We start from the raw sequence: 15,454 nt of genomic DNA, 5'->3' as shown, positions 1-15,454 counted from the left end.
TCCAAGTCAAAGCATCCATTTTCAGATTCTGCAACTAATAACCCCTTGAATAGTTCCCAATCAGCCGTGTACATTGCACATTGCTCAATCATAAGCTACTATGTGTTTCTCAGGGATCACACTCCTAAGACAAGGGAGACTGATGTTTCCTCTTGATTGCCCAACTCATGAACCCAGAAGAGCCAATAGTTTCATTCATCCAGACTCCCCAAAAGTCTCCCAAATCCCTGCTGCTTACGCTAGCTAAAAAGAATTAGGCCAAATGCAAATGTTGTAGTCTGCAGCGAGACACCGCCATAAGACAACACCAACACCTCTCCCATTGGGGAGTGGGTTACGTCATTCAGCTGGGAAGAAAATATACTCCGGCATCTAGTCAAATAACCATCTACAATAACACATGTGGGTTCTTATTTCTCCTTATTCCGCCTTTTCACTGTCAAACAAGCAGACTTCTCTAATGACAGCAATTCACTGAAAGCCCATTAAGTAATATACATTTCACCAAATAATGTTCTTTAAAACATTTTTATTTTTATACATTAAATGGCTCCAACACTATAACTGTCTAAACCCAGGCAGCCAAATACAAACAATCTTTGCCATCTTAGCTTCTCTGTTTCTCATGAGGATAATATACAAGGTGACACTGTGCAGAATCCAATATGGGAGGAAATAAACTGACTACTTTCTCTGCCCCAACATACTACACTGTAGCAACAACCCAGTCATCCCATACACTAGGTGTGTTCTAATATCCACACAACCGTACCACCTAGAATGCATGCCCAATACATTGCTTCATACTAGGAAGTATGCTAGGATGGTATTTGAACAGAGCCACTGACCAGTTGGTTGCAGCCTGCACCAAAGTTCCTCTGGAAGAGGACAAAACCACAGGAGGAGCAAGCTGCTGGTCAATGTAAAACAACTGATAACATGTTGAGCACAGTGATAAACTGAGTAAATAACTACCCAGTTTTTTGGTCAGTCATTTTACTTCTGTTTCCAAATGCCCTTAAGAGAGGACAGTACATCTGTATGGACGTTCAGTGTGTTAGGTGTTCCTCTGACGTGCAAAATCAGTGTCCAACCTCTACAGTGCATTTCAAGAGTGGATGATGGAATGTAGGTCAGACAGATACTGTACTGCAGGTGGACTAAGAGACTACAAAACAGTCACATGAGGAGACACAACCATTATAGAAGCCAACACTGTATATTTACTGTAGAATAGTAGAGCTTTCTACAGTAAGATATTCATTTACACTTTGAGACAGAGGTGACATTATTCTGTTAAATCTGAAACAAGTGTTAACAGTGCAAATTGTCAAAAAGTGGAGTGTGTTCATTGTGTGTATACATTTTGCATGCCGTAAAACTGTGTGTCGTCAGGTGTTGGCATCTCACAGTTTATTGCCTGGGCTCAGAGAAGCAGGTCATTGTCCATATTATGCTTGTTGTAGGCAGCAGCAAACATCCTGATCTACCTGATATTCAATCTACACTGAACAAAACTATAAATGTAACATGTAGAGTGGTGGTCCCATGTTTCATGACCTGAAATAAAACATCCCAGAAAGGTTCTATACGGACAAAATCTTATTTCTCTCAAATGCTGTGCATAAATTTGATTACATCTCTGTTAGCGTGCATTTCACCTTTGCCAAGATAATCCATCCACCTGACATGTGTGGCATATCAAGACAGCATTCTCATGACACAGGTGCACCTTGTGCTGGGGACAATAAAAGGCCACTCTAAAATGTGTAGTTCTGTCACACAACACAATGCCACGGATGTCTCAGTTTTGAGGGAGCATGCAACTGGCATGCTGACTGCAGAAATGTCCACCATAGCTGTTGCCAGAGAATATAATGTTAATTTCTCTACCATAAGCTGCCTCCAACATATTTTCTGAGAATTTGTCAGTACGTCCAACCGGCCTCACAACCGCAAACCATGTGTATGCGTTGTGTGGGCGAGCGGTGTGCTGATGTCAACGTTGTGAACAGTGCCCCATGGTGGCGGTGGGGTTATGGTATGAGTAGGCATAAGCAATGGACAACAAACACAATTGCATTTTATCGATGGCAATTTGAATGCACAGAGATACCGTGACCAGATCCTGAGGCCCATTGTCGTGCCATTCATCCACAGCCATCACTTCATGTGTCAGCATGATAAGCACTGCCCCATGCCCAAAGATCTGTACACAATTGCTGGAAGCTGAAAATGTTCCAGTTCTTCCATGGCCTGCATACTCACCAGACATGTCACTTATTGAGCATGTTTGGGATGCTCTGGATCGAAGTGTTCGACAATGTGTTTCAGCTCCCGCCAATATCCAGCAACTTCACACAGCCATTGAAGAAGAGTGGGACAACATGTCACAGGCCACAATCAGCAGCCTGATCAACTATGCGAAGGAGATGTGTCGCGCAGCATGAGGCAAATGGTGGTCACACCATATACTGGCTGGGTTTCTGATCAACGCCCCTACCTTTTTTTAAAGGAATCTTAACAGATACATATCTGTATTCCCAGTCATGTGAAATCCATTGATTAGGGCCAAATGAATTTATTTATTTCCTTATATGAACCGTAACCGTAAATCTTTGAAATTGTTGCATGTTAAGTTTATATTTTTGTTCAGTATAATATCTCACACAATCCTTAAACACCATAACACACAGCCATATCTGCACAAGAGGGAACCAGATTTTCTGATATCTCATTCAAACACTAGAAATGGCATCTCATTCTCAAGGATAGTAAACTTGGTTAGTACCACTACCTAGTCTCCTACATATTCAAATCATATTTCAACCCCCCCCAAAAAATGACCAAACTGAATTTGTTTTAGTTAAAAACACTTTTTTAAAAACACAGTAAACGTCCCTCTTCTCGTACCTATATGCACCCAGTGGTGGTTGCTATGGTGACGCCCCTAAACCACGCAGAGCGACAGCAGATGGAGGGAAGGAGAGCTAAATATATCTCCCAGCATCATCGTTGAGAAAGGGAGAGAGAGAGATGGAAAGAGAGAGAAAGACAGATGGAAAGGGAAAGAGAGAGAGGGAAAGGGATGGAGAGATAGACAGAGAGAGGGCGAGAGAGAGAGCTGGAAAGAGAAAGAGGGAGAGAGAGAGAGAAATCCAATTGAGACGCTTCCCTCCCACAAAGCGTATCTTTTTGGACAAATAAATGTACAAATCCAAAAATCAATACCTGGCTTTAAATTGCCGCTCAACAGACATGTATCCCACCAGAAGAGAAACTGAGAATATGATCCAGTTCTTGAGATGACAACGAAGAATTAAGAAACCATAGTAAATACAAAATGTAATATCTAAATTTCAAAATACATTTTGACAATCAAGAATTTACAACATAATTCAACAGCATTAACAACACTGTGCACAGATACTCTGCGAAACGACCTTGCCCAAAAAAAAATCATTTTGTTAATTGTGTCACCAAACTCATTGTAATGGCTTATGTAACAATACTTTTTTTCCAATAACAACATGAAACATCTCTTTGTCTCTCTTTCTCTCTCCCTCCATCACTCTCACATAGGGCTGGGCGGTATACCGTATTGTAATGAAATAGCAGGGAGCAGGTCTCAAACCCACGACCTTCTAGCACGAGGACGGGAGCGCTATCGAGCGGCAGATAAACCCAGGGTCGTTACAGTATTTGACGATATACCGGTATTGATGCACGGACCGGTTTGGGGTTTTATTTTACCTTTTATAATGGTATTTGAATGTTTGGTTTGTTAAATGTGATATGCTGTGTGTACCATCCCTTTTTATGCTACTTGAGTCATTCCTCTCTGCTCTCTCTCCATTCCGCTTTCCACACAAACCTAGCCCCGCCCTGTCACTCAAGGATTTGGTTTGTTGTGGCGTGACCAGGAGACACTTGTGTTCAAACTGCGTGGTCAATGCAGCACATGAAACAATGTTGATGACAAAGATGTTGTATCTACTTGCTTCTTAATATAAATATTGCTAAAGTTTTAGCTAAATCATATTAGCCACTAATGCTAATCGTTAGTTAGCTGGCTAGCTAGCTAATAAATATGCTGAGTCAGAGCAAACGTAGCTAGCTAATACAGCCTGATATCAGTGCTGGTGTAGGCCTAAATCAGCATGTTGTTTGTGCAACAGTATCTTTTAAATCAAAGAGGAATAGGCGAAGCATGAATATGTTGGCTAGATGAAGAAACATTTAATGTAGCCAAGGATTATAGGGTCCACTAGGAAACACTGATCATCACTTGGTTCCTACCCTGCAACAATCAAATCAAATGTTATTAGTCACCTAGGCCGAATACAACAGTGAAATGCTCCCAAACCTTAACCAACAATGCAGTTAAGAAAGGTTAGGTGTTAAGAAAGTATTTACTAAAAATAACTCTTCCATGGCATTCGATTTCTATGATTCCAATAGTTCACCCAAGTGTTTTAATCTAAATCACAATTGCAACATTTGTTGAAAGAAAATGACCTTGTTTTGCTGCCCATAACATACAGCCCTATGTGGCAGTGTGGACATTATCTCAAATGAGTGCAGGAAATTATTTTAAGTTGAAGTTGAATTAAACAGTATAAAACAATCAGAATGGAGAAAGACCCATTGAAATCATTTAGAATATATGTGTTGCCACACTAGGGTCACACACCACTCATAAAACAAATGTAAAACTTTTATTATGCAAAAACATAAAATACTGTCCAATAATTTCATACCGTCAAACATTTGAAAAATACTGTGATATGATATTTTGGCCACATTGTCCGCTCACAGACAATGTATTATTTCAAGATGTAATGTCACTTTTTTCAATCTGCCAGTTCTCTCTTTTTTTCTCTTTCTTGCTCTCTCCCCCTCTTTCTATCTTGTTCTCCCTCTCTCTTTCTCTCTCCCCTCTTACATTATCTCAGGAACAGTATTAGCAGGACATTGAGTCAGAAACTGACCACAGCTTCATCAGCAGTCTGTCAGAAAGACAGAAGTAGAGCCCTGGGGCCATCACACACACACATGCAATGCTGACATTCCTAGGGCTGTGAGTGTGTGTGTGTGTGTGTGTGTGTGTGTGTGTGTGTGTGTGTGTGTGTGTGTGTGTGTGTGTGTGTGTGTGTGTGTGTGTGTGTGTGTGTGTGTGTGTGTGTGTGTGTGTGTGTGTGTGTGTGTGTGTGTGTGTGTGTGTGTGTGTGTGTGTACCAATAACCAGGCAATAATCTAGTAAATTAACAATGTGGAATAAAACAGTTATCAACAGTAAAAGGTTAGAGGATATCAATGTCCATTACCTGGAGGCAGGTGGTTTTCCCTCCACATCTGACAGAAAGAGGGTAAGTAAGAGATGCGGCAAGAGAGCGAGAGCAAGTGAGAAGGGTAATTGAAACACCACTCTACTCTACGTGCACTGAGAGAGACCACTCTATTCTACGTGCACTGAGACACCACTCTACTCTACGTGCAGAGAGACACCACTCTACAGTAAGTGCACTGAGAGACACCACTCTACTGTATGTGCACTGAGACACCACTCTACTCTATGCACTGAGACACCACTCTACTCTGTGCACTGAGACACCACTCTACTCTGTGCACTGAGACACCCCTCTACTCTATGTGCACTGAGAGACACCACTCTATTCTACGTGAACTGAGACACCACTCTACTCTACGTGCACTGAGAGACACCACTCTATTCGACGTGCACTGAGACACCACTCTACTCTACGTGCACTGAGAGACATCACTCTACTGTACGTGCACTGATACACCACTCTACTCTACGTGCACTGAGACACCACTCTACTCTGTGCACTGAGAGACACCACTCTACTCTGTGCACTGAGACACCACTCTATTCGGTGCACTGAGAGACACCACTCTACTCTGTGCACTAAGAGACACCACTCTACTGTACGTGCACTAAGACAGCACTCTACACTACGTGTACTGAGAGACACCACTCTATTGTACGTGCAGTGAGATACCACTCTACGTGCACCGAGACACCACTCTACTCCACGTGCCCCCGAGACACCACTCTACTCCACGTGCACTGAGAGACACCACTCTACTCTGTGCACTGAGAGACACCACTCTACTCTGTGCACTGAGAGACACCACTCTACTCTGTGCACTGAGAGACACCACTCTACTCTACGTGCACTGAGACACCACTCTACTGTACGTGCACTAAGACACCACTCTACTCTACGTGTACTGAGAGACACCACTCTACTGTACGTGCAGTGAGACACCACTCTACTCTACGTGCACCGAGACACCACTCTACTCCACGTGCACTGAGAGACACCACTCTACTCTGTGCACTGAGAGACACCACTCTACTCTGTGCACTGAGAGACAACACTCTACGTGTACTAAGAGACAACACTCTACGTGTACTAAGAGACACCACTCTACTGTACGTGCACTAAGACACCACTCTACACTACGTGTACTGAGAGACACCACTCTACTGTACGTGCACTAAGACACCACTCTACTCTACGTGCACTGAGAGACACTACTCTACTGTACGTGCACTGAGAGACACCACTCTACGTGCACTGAGACACCACTCTACTCTGTGCACTGCGAGACACCACTCTACTCTGTGCACTGAGAGACACCACTCTACACTGTGCACTGAGAGACACCACTCTACTGTACGTGCACTGAGACACCACTCTACTCTGTGCACTGAGCTGACAAATAGTTTGTTTATTACGCTTGTCTTTCGGTCTGTGTATGAATGTGCAGGAGGGATCTCTCTCTCTCCAATGTAAGGGTCTTGATTTGCCATGGGAAACATATGTTTAACATTGCAAAGAAAAGTGAAAATGAAATACAGTGACTTGCGAAAGTATTCGGTCCCCTTGAACTTTGCGACCTTTTGCCACATTTCAGGCTTCAAACATAAAGATATAAAACTGTATTTTTTTGTGAAGAATCAACAACAAGTGGGACACAATCATGAAGTGGAACGACATTTATTGGATATTTCAAACTTTTTTAACAAATCAAAAACTGAAAAATTGGGCGTGCAAAATTATTCAGCCCCCTTATGTTACTACTTTGTAGCGCCACCTTTTGCTGCGATTACAGCTGTAAGTCGCTTGGGGTATGTCTCTATCAGTTTTGCACATCGAGAGACTGAAATTTTTCCCATTCCTCCTTGCAAAACAGCTCGAGCTCAGTGAGGTTGGATGGAGAGCATTTGTGAAAAGCAGTTTTCAGTTCTTTCCACAGATTCTCGATTGGATTCAGGTCTGGACTTTGACTTGGCCATTCTCACACCTGGATATGTTTATTTTTGAACCATTCCATTGTAGATTTTGCTTTATGTTTTGGATCATTGTCTTGTTGGAAGACAAATCTCCGTCCCAGTCTCAGGTCTTTTGCAGACTCCATCAGGTTTTCTTCCAGAATGGTCATGTATTTGGCTCCATCCATCTTCCCATAAATTTGAACCATCTTCCCTGTCCCTGCTGAAGAAAAGCAGGCCAAAACCATGATGCTGCCACCACCATGTTTGACAGTGGGGATGGTGTGTAGAGGGTGATGAGCTGTGTTGCTTTTACGCCAAACATAACTTTTTGCATTGTTGCCAAAAAGTTCAATTTTGGTTTCATCTGACCAGAGCACCTTCTTCCACATGTTTGGTGTGGCTCCCAGGTGGCTTGTGGCAAACTTTAAACAACACTTTTTATGGATATCTTTAAGAAATGGCTTTCTTCTTGACACTCTTCCATAAAGGCCAGATTTGTGCAATATACGACTGATTGTTGTCCTATGGACAGAGTCTCCCACCTCAGCTGTAGATCTCTGCAGTTCATCCAGAGTGATCATGGGCCTCTTGGCTGCATCTCTGATCAGTCTTCTCCTTGTATGAGCTGAAAGTTTAGAGGGACGGCCAGGTCTTGGTAGATTTGCAGTGGTCTGATACTCCTTCCATTTCAATATTATCACTTGCACAGTGCTCCTTGGGATGTTTAAAGCTTGGGAAATCTTTTTGAATCCAAATCCGGCTTTAAACTTCTTCACAACAGTATCTCGGAACCTGCCTGGTGTGTTCCTTGTTCTTCATGATGCTCTCTACGCTTTTAACGGACCTCTGAGACTATCACAGTGCAGGTGCATTTATACGGAGACTTGATTACACACAGGTGGATTGTATTTTTCATCATTTGTCATTTAGGTCAACATTGGATCATTCAGAGATCCTCACTGAACTTCTGGAGAGAGTTTGCTGCACTGAAAGTAAAGAGGCTGAATAATTTTGCACGCCCAATTTTTCAGTTTTTGATTTGTTAAAAAAGTTTGAAACCGGGATCCTCATCTCTCCCAAGTGGTCATTCTCTCTTTCTCCCCTTACCCATCTGTCTATCGCCTCCTTTGAATTCCATGCTGTCACAGTTACCAGCCCTTTCAAGCTTAACATCCTTATCATTTATCGCCCTCCAGGTTCCCTCGGAGAGTTCATCAATGAGCTTGATGCCTTGATAAGCTCCTTTCCTGAGGACGGCTCACCTCTCACAGTCCTGGGCGACTTTAACCTCCCCACGTCTACCTTTGACTCATTCCTCTCTGCCTCCTTCTTTCCACTCCTCTCCTCTTTTGACCTCACCCTCTCACCTTCCCCCCTACTCACAAGGCAGGCAATACGCTCGACCTCATCTTTACTAGATGCTGTTCTTCCACTAACCTCATTGCAACTCCCTCCAAGTCTCCGACCACTACCTTGTATCCTTTTCCCTCTCGCTCTCATCCAACACTTCCCACACTGCCCCTACTCGGATGGTATTGCGCCGTCCCAACCTTCGCTCTCTCTCCCCGCTACTCTCTCCTCTTCCATCCTATCATCTCTTCCCTCTGCTCAAACCTTCTCCAACCTATCTCCTGATTCTGCCTCCTCAACCCTCCTCTCTTCCCTTTCTGCATCCTTTGAATCTCTATGTCCCCTATCCTCCAGGCCGGCTCGGTCCTCCCCTCCCGCTCCGTGGCTCGACGACTCATTGCGAGCTCACAGAACAGTGCTCCGGGCAGCCGAGCGGAAATGGAGGAAAACTCGCCTCCCTGCGGACCTGGCATCCTTTCACTCCCTCCTCTCTACATTTTCCTCCTCTGTCTCTGCTGCTAAAGCCACTTTCTACCACTCTAAATTCCAAGCATCTGCCTCTAACCCTAGGAAGCTCTTTGCCACCTTCTCCTCCCTCCTGAATCCTCCTCCCCCCCCCCCCTCCTCCCTCTCTGCAGATGACTTCGTCAACCATTTTGAAAAGAAGGTCGACGACATCCGATCCTCGTTTGCTAAGTCAAACGACACCGCTGGTTCTGCTCACACTGCCCTACCCTGTGCTCTGACCTCTTTCTCCCCTCTCTCTCCAGATGAAATCTCGCTTCTTGTGACGGCCGGCCGCCCAACAACCTGCCCGCTTGACCCTATCCCCTCCTCTCTTCTCCAGACCATTTCCGGAGACCTTCTCCCTTACCTCACCTCGCTCATCAACTCATCCCTGACCGCTGGCTACGTCCCTTCCGTCTTCAAGAGAGTGAGAGTTGCACCCCTTCTGAAAAAACCTACACTCGATCCCTCCGATGTCAACAACTACAGACCAGTATCCCTTCTTTCTTTTCTCTCCAAAACTCTTGAACGTGCCGTCCTTGGCCAGCTCTCCCGCTATCTCTCTCAGAATGACCTTCTTGATCCAAATCAGTCAGGTTTCAAGACTAGTCATTCAACTGAGACTGCTCTTCTCTGTATCACGGAGGCGCTCCGCACTGCTAAAGCTAACTCTCTCTCCTCTGCTCTCATCCTTCTAGACCTATCGGCTGCCTTCGATACTGTGAACCATCAGATCCTCCTCTCCACCCTCTCCGAGTTGGGCATCTCCGGCGCGGCCCACACTTGGATTGCGTCCTACCTGACAGGTCGCTCCTACCAGGTGGCGTGGCGAGAATCTGTCTCCTCGCCACGCGCTCTCACCACTGGTGTCCCCCAGGGCTCTGTTCTAGGCCCTCTCCTATTCTCGCTATACACCAAGTCACTTGGCTCTGTCATAACCTCACATGGTCTCTCCTATCATTGCTATGCAGACGACACACAATTAATCTTCTCCTTTCCCCTTCTGATGACCAGGTGGCGAATCGCATCTCTGCATGTCTGGCAGACATATCAGTGTGGATGACGGATCACCACCTCAAGCTGAACCTCGGCAAGACGGAGCTGCTCTTCCTCCCGGGGAAGGACTGCCCGTTCCATGATCTCGCCATCACGGTTGACAACTCCATTGTGTCCTCCTCCCAGAGCGCTAAGAACCTTGGCGTGATCCTGGACAACACCCTGTCGTTCTCAACCAACATCATGGCGGTGGCCCGTTCCTGTAGGTTCATGCTCTACAACATCCGCAGAGTACGACCCTGCCTCACACAGGAAGCGGCGCAGGTCCTAATCCAGGCACTTGTCATCTCCCGTCTGGATTACTGCAACTCGCTGTTGGCTGGGCTCCCTGCCTGTGCCATTAAACCCCTACAACTCATCCAGAACGCCGCAGCCCGTCTGGTGTTCAACCTTCCCAAGTTCTCTCACGTCACCCCGCTCCTCCGCTCTCTCCACTGGCTTCCAGTTGAAGCTCGCATCCGCTACAAGACCATGGTGCTTGCCTACGGAGCTGTGAGGGGAACGGCACCGCAGTACCTCCAGGCTCTGATCAGGCCCTACACCCAAACAAGGGCACTGCGTTCATCCACCTCTGGCCTGCTCGCCTCCCTACCAATGAGGAAGTACAGTTCCCGCTCAGCCCAGTCAAAACTGTTCGCTGCTCTGGCCCCCCAATGGTGGAACAAACTCCCTCACGACGCCAGGACAGCAGAGTCAATCACCACCTTCCGGAGACACCTGAAACCCCACCTCTTCAAGGAATACCTAGGATAGGATAAGTAATCCTTCTCACCCCCCTTAAATGATTTAGATGCACTATTGTAAGTGGCTGTTCCACTGGATGTCAGAAGGTGAATTCACCAATTTGTAAGTCGCTCTGGATAAGAGCGTCTGCTAAATGACTTAAATGTAAATGTAAATGTAAATATCCAATAAATGTCATTCCACTTCATGATTGTGTCCCACTTGTTGTTGATTCTTCACAAAAAAATACAGTTTTATATCTTTGTGTTTGAAGCCTGAAATGTGGCAAAAGGTCGCAAAGTTCAAGGGGGCGAATACTTTCGCAAGGCACTGTATATAATAAAAATGAACAGTAAACATTACACTCACAAAAGTTCCAAAGGAATATAGATATTTCTAATGTCATATTATGGCTACATACAGTGTTGTAACGATGTGCAAATAATTCAAGTACAAAAGGGAAAATAAATAAACATAAATATGGGTTGTAATTACAATGGTGTTTGTTCTTCACTAGTTGCCCTTTTCTTTAGGCAACAAGTCACAAATCTTGCTGCAGTAATTGCACACTGTAGCATTTCACCCAATAGATATGGCAGTTGATCGAAATTGGATTTATTTTTGAATTCTTTGTGTAATCTGAGGTAAGTACAGTTTGCCAGTATAGCGTTTGGACACACTATGTTCTACATTGTAGAATAATAGTGAAGACATCAAAACTATGAAATAACACATATGGAATCTTGTAACCACAAAAAGTGTTAAACAAATCAAAATATATTTATATTTTAGATTGTTCAAAGTAGCGAAGCTGCCTTGATGACAGCTTTGCACACTCTTGGCATTCTCTCGACCAGCTTAACCTGGAATGCTTCTCCAACAGTCTTGAAGAAGTTCCCACATATGCTGAGCACTTGTTGGCAGCTGTTCCTTCACTCTGGGGTCCAACTCATCCCAAACCATCTCAATTGGGTTGAGGTCGGGTGATTGTGGAGGCCAGGTCATCTGATGCAGCACTCCATCACTCTCCGTCTTGGTCAAATAGCCCTTACACAGCCTGGAGGTGTGTTGGGTCATTGTCCTGTTTAAAAACAAATGACAGTCCCACTAAGTGCAAACCAGATGGGATGGCGTATCCCTGCAGAATGCTGTTGTAGCCATGCTGGTTAAGTATGCCTTGAATTCTAAATAAATCATAGATAGTGTCTCCAGCAAAGCACCCCCACACCATCACACATCCTCCTCCATGCTTCACGGTGGGAACCACACATGCAGAGATCATATGTTCACCTACTCTGTGTCTCACAAAGACACGGCAGTTGGAACCAAAGATTTGGACTCATCAAATCAAAGGAAAGATTTCCACCAGGCAAAGGGTGGCTACTTTGAAGAATCTAAAATATATTTTGATTTGTTTAACACTTCTTTGGTTACTACATGATTCCATATGTGTTATTTCATAGTTATGATGTCTTCACTATTATTCTACAATGTAGAAAATAGCAAAAATAAAGAAAAATCCTGGAATGAGTAGGTGTTTCCAAACTTTTGACTGGTACTGTATGTGTCTCTAATATGGTCATACATTTGGCAAATATGGTCATACATTTGGAAGTGCAGCTCAGTTTCCACCTAATTTTGTGGGGAGTGTGCACATAGACTGTCTTCTCTTGAGAGCCAGGTCTGCCTACGGCAGCCTTTCTCAATAGGAAGGTTATGCTCACTGAGTATGTACATAGTCAAAGCTTTCCTTAATTGTGGGTCAGTCACAGTGGTCAGGTATTCAAATAGCATTCTAGTTTGCTCAGTTTTTTTGTTAATTCTTTCCAATATGTCAAGTAATTATATTTTTGTTTTCTCATGATTTGGTTGGATCTAATTGTGTTGCTGTCCTGGGGCTCTATGGGGTCTTGCTTAGGGGACTCTTCTCCAGGTTAATCTCTCTGTAGGTGATTTTTTTTGTTTTCCTTTGCTATGGGCGCTTGGGAATCACTTCCTTTTAGGTGGTTGTTGAATTTAACGGCTCTTTTCTGGTTTTTGATCATTAACATGTATCGGCCTAATTCTGCTCTGCATTATTTGGTGTTACGTTGTGCACGGAGTGTATTTTTTTCAGAATTCTGCTAGCAGAGTCTCAATTTGGTGTTTGTCGCTTTTTGTGAATTCTTGGTTGGTGAGCGGACCCAACTATCTCTCTATCTCTCTCTCGCTCATTGTAAAAGTGAAGTGGGATCTCCTTATTTGGAGGGTGACGTCAGGCCATGTTAATCTTGGCAGGGATCTCACGCTGCCCAGCTGGCAGAGAAGGAGAACAGAGAGTTTCCCCTTTCAGTTCTCACTTTCAATAGGCGGGGGAGCAGTTACCTATTGGTTTAGTGGAAAAGCTGAAAACACAGGGACCCAGGTGTAAATAACAGGCTCACAGGGTTCCTAGGTTTTCAGAGTGGTTGTGGAGAATGTCCACACACACCGTTTCCCTCTGCATACTCCAGACAGATCCTGCTGAACACAGTCCAGGCAATTCAGTGATTCTGACATCACTACTCCTCTCTTTTTTTTCCACGGGAGGGAGGGAGAGAGGGAGGTTATTTTTCCTTTTTTCCAGTTTCACTTTTCAAAAGGCTAAAAGCTTGCTGACATGGGGAGTGTTGAAGGAATGCCATCAAGGCAGTGGGTAGCTATAGAACGGCCACTCACACACACACACACACACACACACACACACACACACACACACACACACACACACACACACACACACACACACACACACACACACACACACACACACACACACACACACACACACACACACACACACAGACTGGCTGGCTTTCAAAGGAAAGGCAGAGGCAGAGGCAGTAGGAGAGTGGAGAGAGAAACAGGAGGCAGCCCTAACCAAGGTCTTCATCCCGCTGCAGCAGTGGCAGGCAGTACAGAGAGAGTCCTTGTCAGCATCACAGCAATAACGCCAGTGACAGAGCTGCCAGTGTGCGTGTGTTGTGTTCCCTCGCCCTCCACAGGCAGCTGGGCCTTGAATGGGACGGCTATTTGCCACAACGCGATGCCAGCCTCAATCTGCCCACCAACTTGTTACTTTAGTTGCCATATTGATTGGGGACACACACACACTGAATAACATCACAGAGATACACCCAGCTTGTCTGAGTCTCCCTAGTCCCCACCCTGTCTCTCCTTAACCTCACTGACTTAGACACTCACTGCATTCAATGTACTGTACTGTTCCCGCCTCAGAGCAAGACAGTAAATTTACTAGCAGTTAGCTAACTGGGAGAGAAGATGATGAAGGGGTGAAATAATAAAACACACACACACTCACAAGGAGAATCAATCCTGTGCAATCACACGTTGTGGCCAGTGGAGGCTGCTGAGGGGAGGCAGCTCATAATAATGGATCGAATGGAGTCAATGGAATGGTATCAAACACATCAAACACGTGGTTTCTATGTGGTTGATACCACTCCATAGCAACCATTATTATGAGCCATCCTCCTCTCAGCAGCCTCCACTGGTTGTGGCTATTTTTACTTTGAGAGCGTTTGAGTTTATATTCAGCTATCCTTATGTAAAAGCAGTGTTAATATAAGCTCGCACATAAAATACAAGGCTTAATGTCCTGTCTCTCCTGGTTGCTGCTGTCTATACCCATGCTCAAATTTCCACTCTCCATCTTCCCATTGTCCATCATATCAATCAATTAACTATAGGCCTAATGGTCATCCACTCAATAGGCAGCAGCGGCCGTAGCGGGAGTCAACCAGGATAAAAGACAGATAACCTTCTGCCTGGCAGAACACACCCCAAGTAGCAGCTCAACGGCTTATACTGTCTTTGTCCCCAATATCCACACTAGCCCACTACGTAGAATGGATCAATGTACTGGAAATGTGTATTAAGTGGTATGTTGGTATGGACATGGCATAAAGAAAGTGTATGACCGTCTAATGTCAGCTAGCCAGGTGGTATGTATTCCGACATGTACAGACACCCACACCCAAACCCAAGCACACACAAGCACAGACCCAGACACACACACACAGAGACCCAGGTACACACAAACACAGACACAGACACACACAGAGACCCAGGTACACACAAACACAGACACAGACACACACAGAGACCCTCCCTCGCAGCCACATGAAATTGCGAATTGACCGTCATGTGGTCGTCCATCTTAAAGACCCTGTTCAGAGGAAGGCCCATATGAAGTTCTGAATAGTACCTGACCAGACAGGATCTTGTATGTTCCCCTATGATCTAACCAATCTGACACGCCACCATGTTGACATGTATAATACTGTAGGGCTATGTGTGGTGGGTGACCCATTTCTGTAGAACCCTGTTATTAACTGTTCCAATAACAGGTTAATTACATGTATGTGGTGCATGTATTTACTCAGTCTGTACAAAGGACACTTCAGAGATTCATTTGGAAATAGAAACCCGATGGGTATACTTTGCTCACCTCATTTAGTCTAATTGATTCTG

At 44.8% G+C, this 15,454-nt stretch overlaps 1 protein-coding gene across 3 annotated transcripts in view; it reads right to left on the bottom strand.

Moving 5' to 3' along the window:
* LOC135549812 (transcription factor HIVEP3-like) overlaps positions 1-15,454 on the bottom strand; it is a 46,207-nt gene that overhangs the window by 18,906 nt on the left and 11,847 nt on the right. The window lies entirely within an intron of this gene.

Source organism: Oncorhynchus masou, chromosome 12, assembly GCF_036934945.1.
Source record: "Oncorhynchus masou masou isolate Uvic2021 chromosome 12, UVic_Omas_1.1, whole genome shotgun sequence".
NCBI lineage: Eukaryota > Metazoa > Chordata > Actinopteri > Salmoniformes > Salmonidae > Oncorhynchus > Oncorhynchus masou.
Note: the sequence above shows the minus strand (reverse complement) of the source record. Positions and strands in the feature narration are given on the sequence as shown.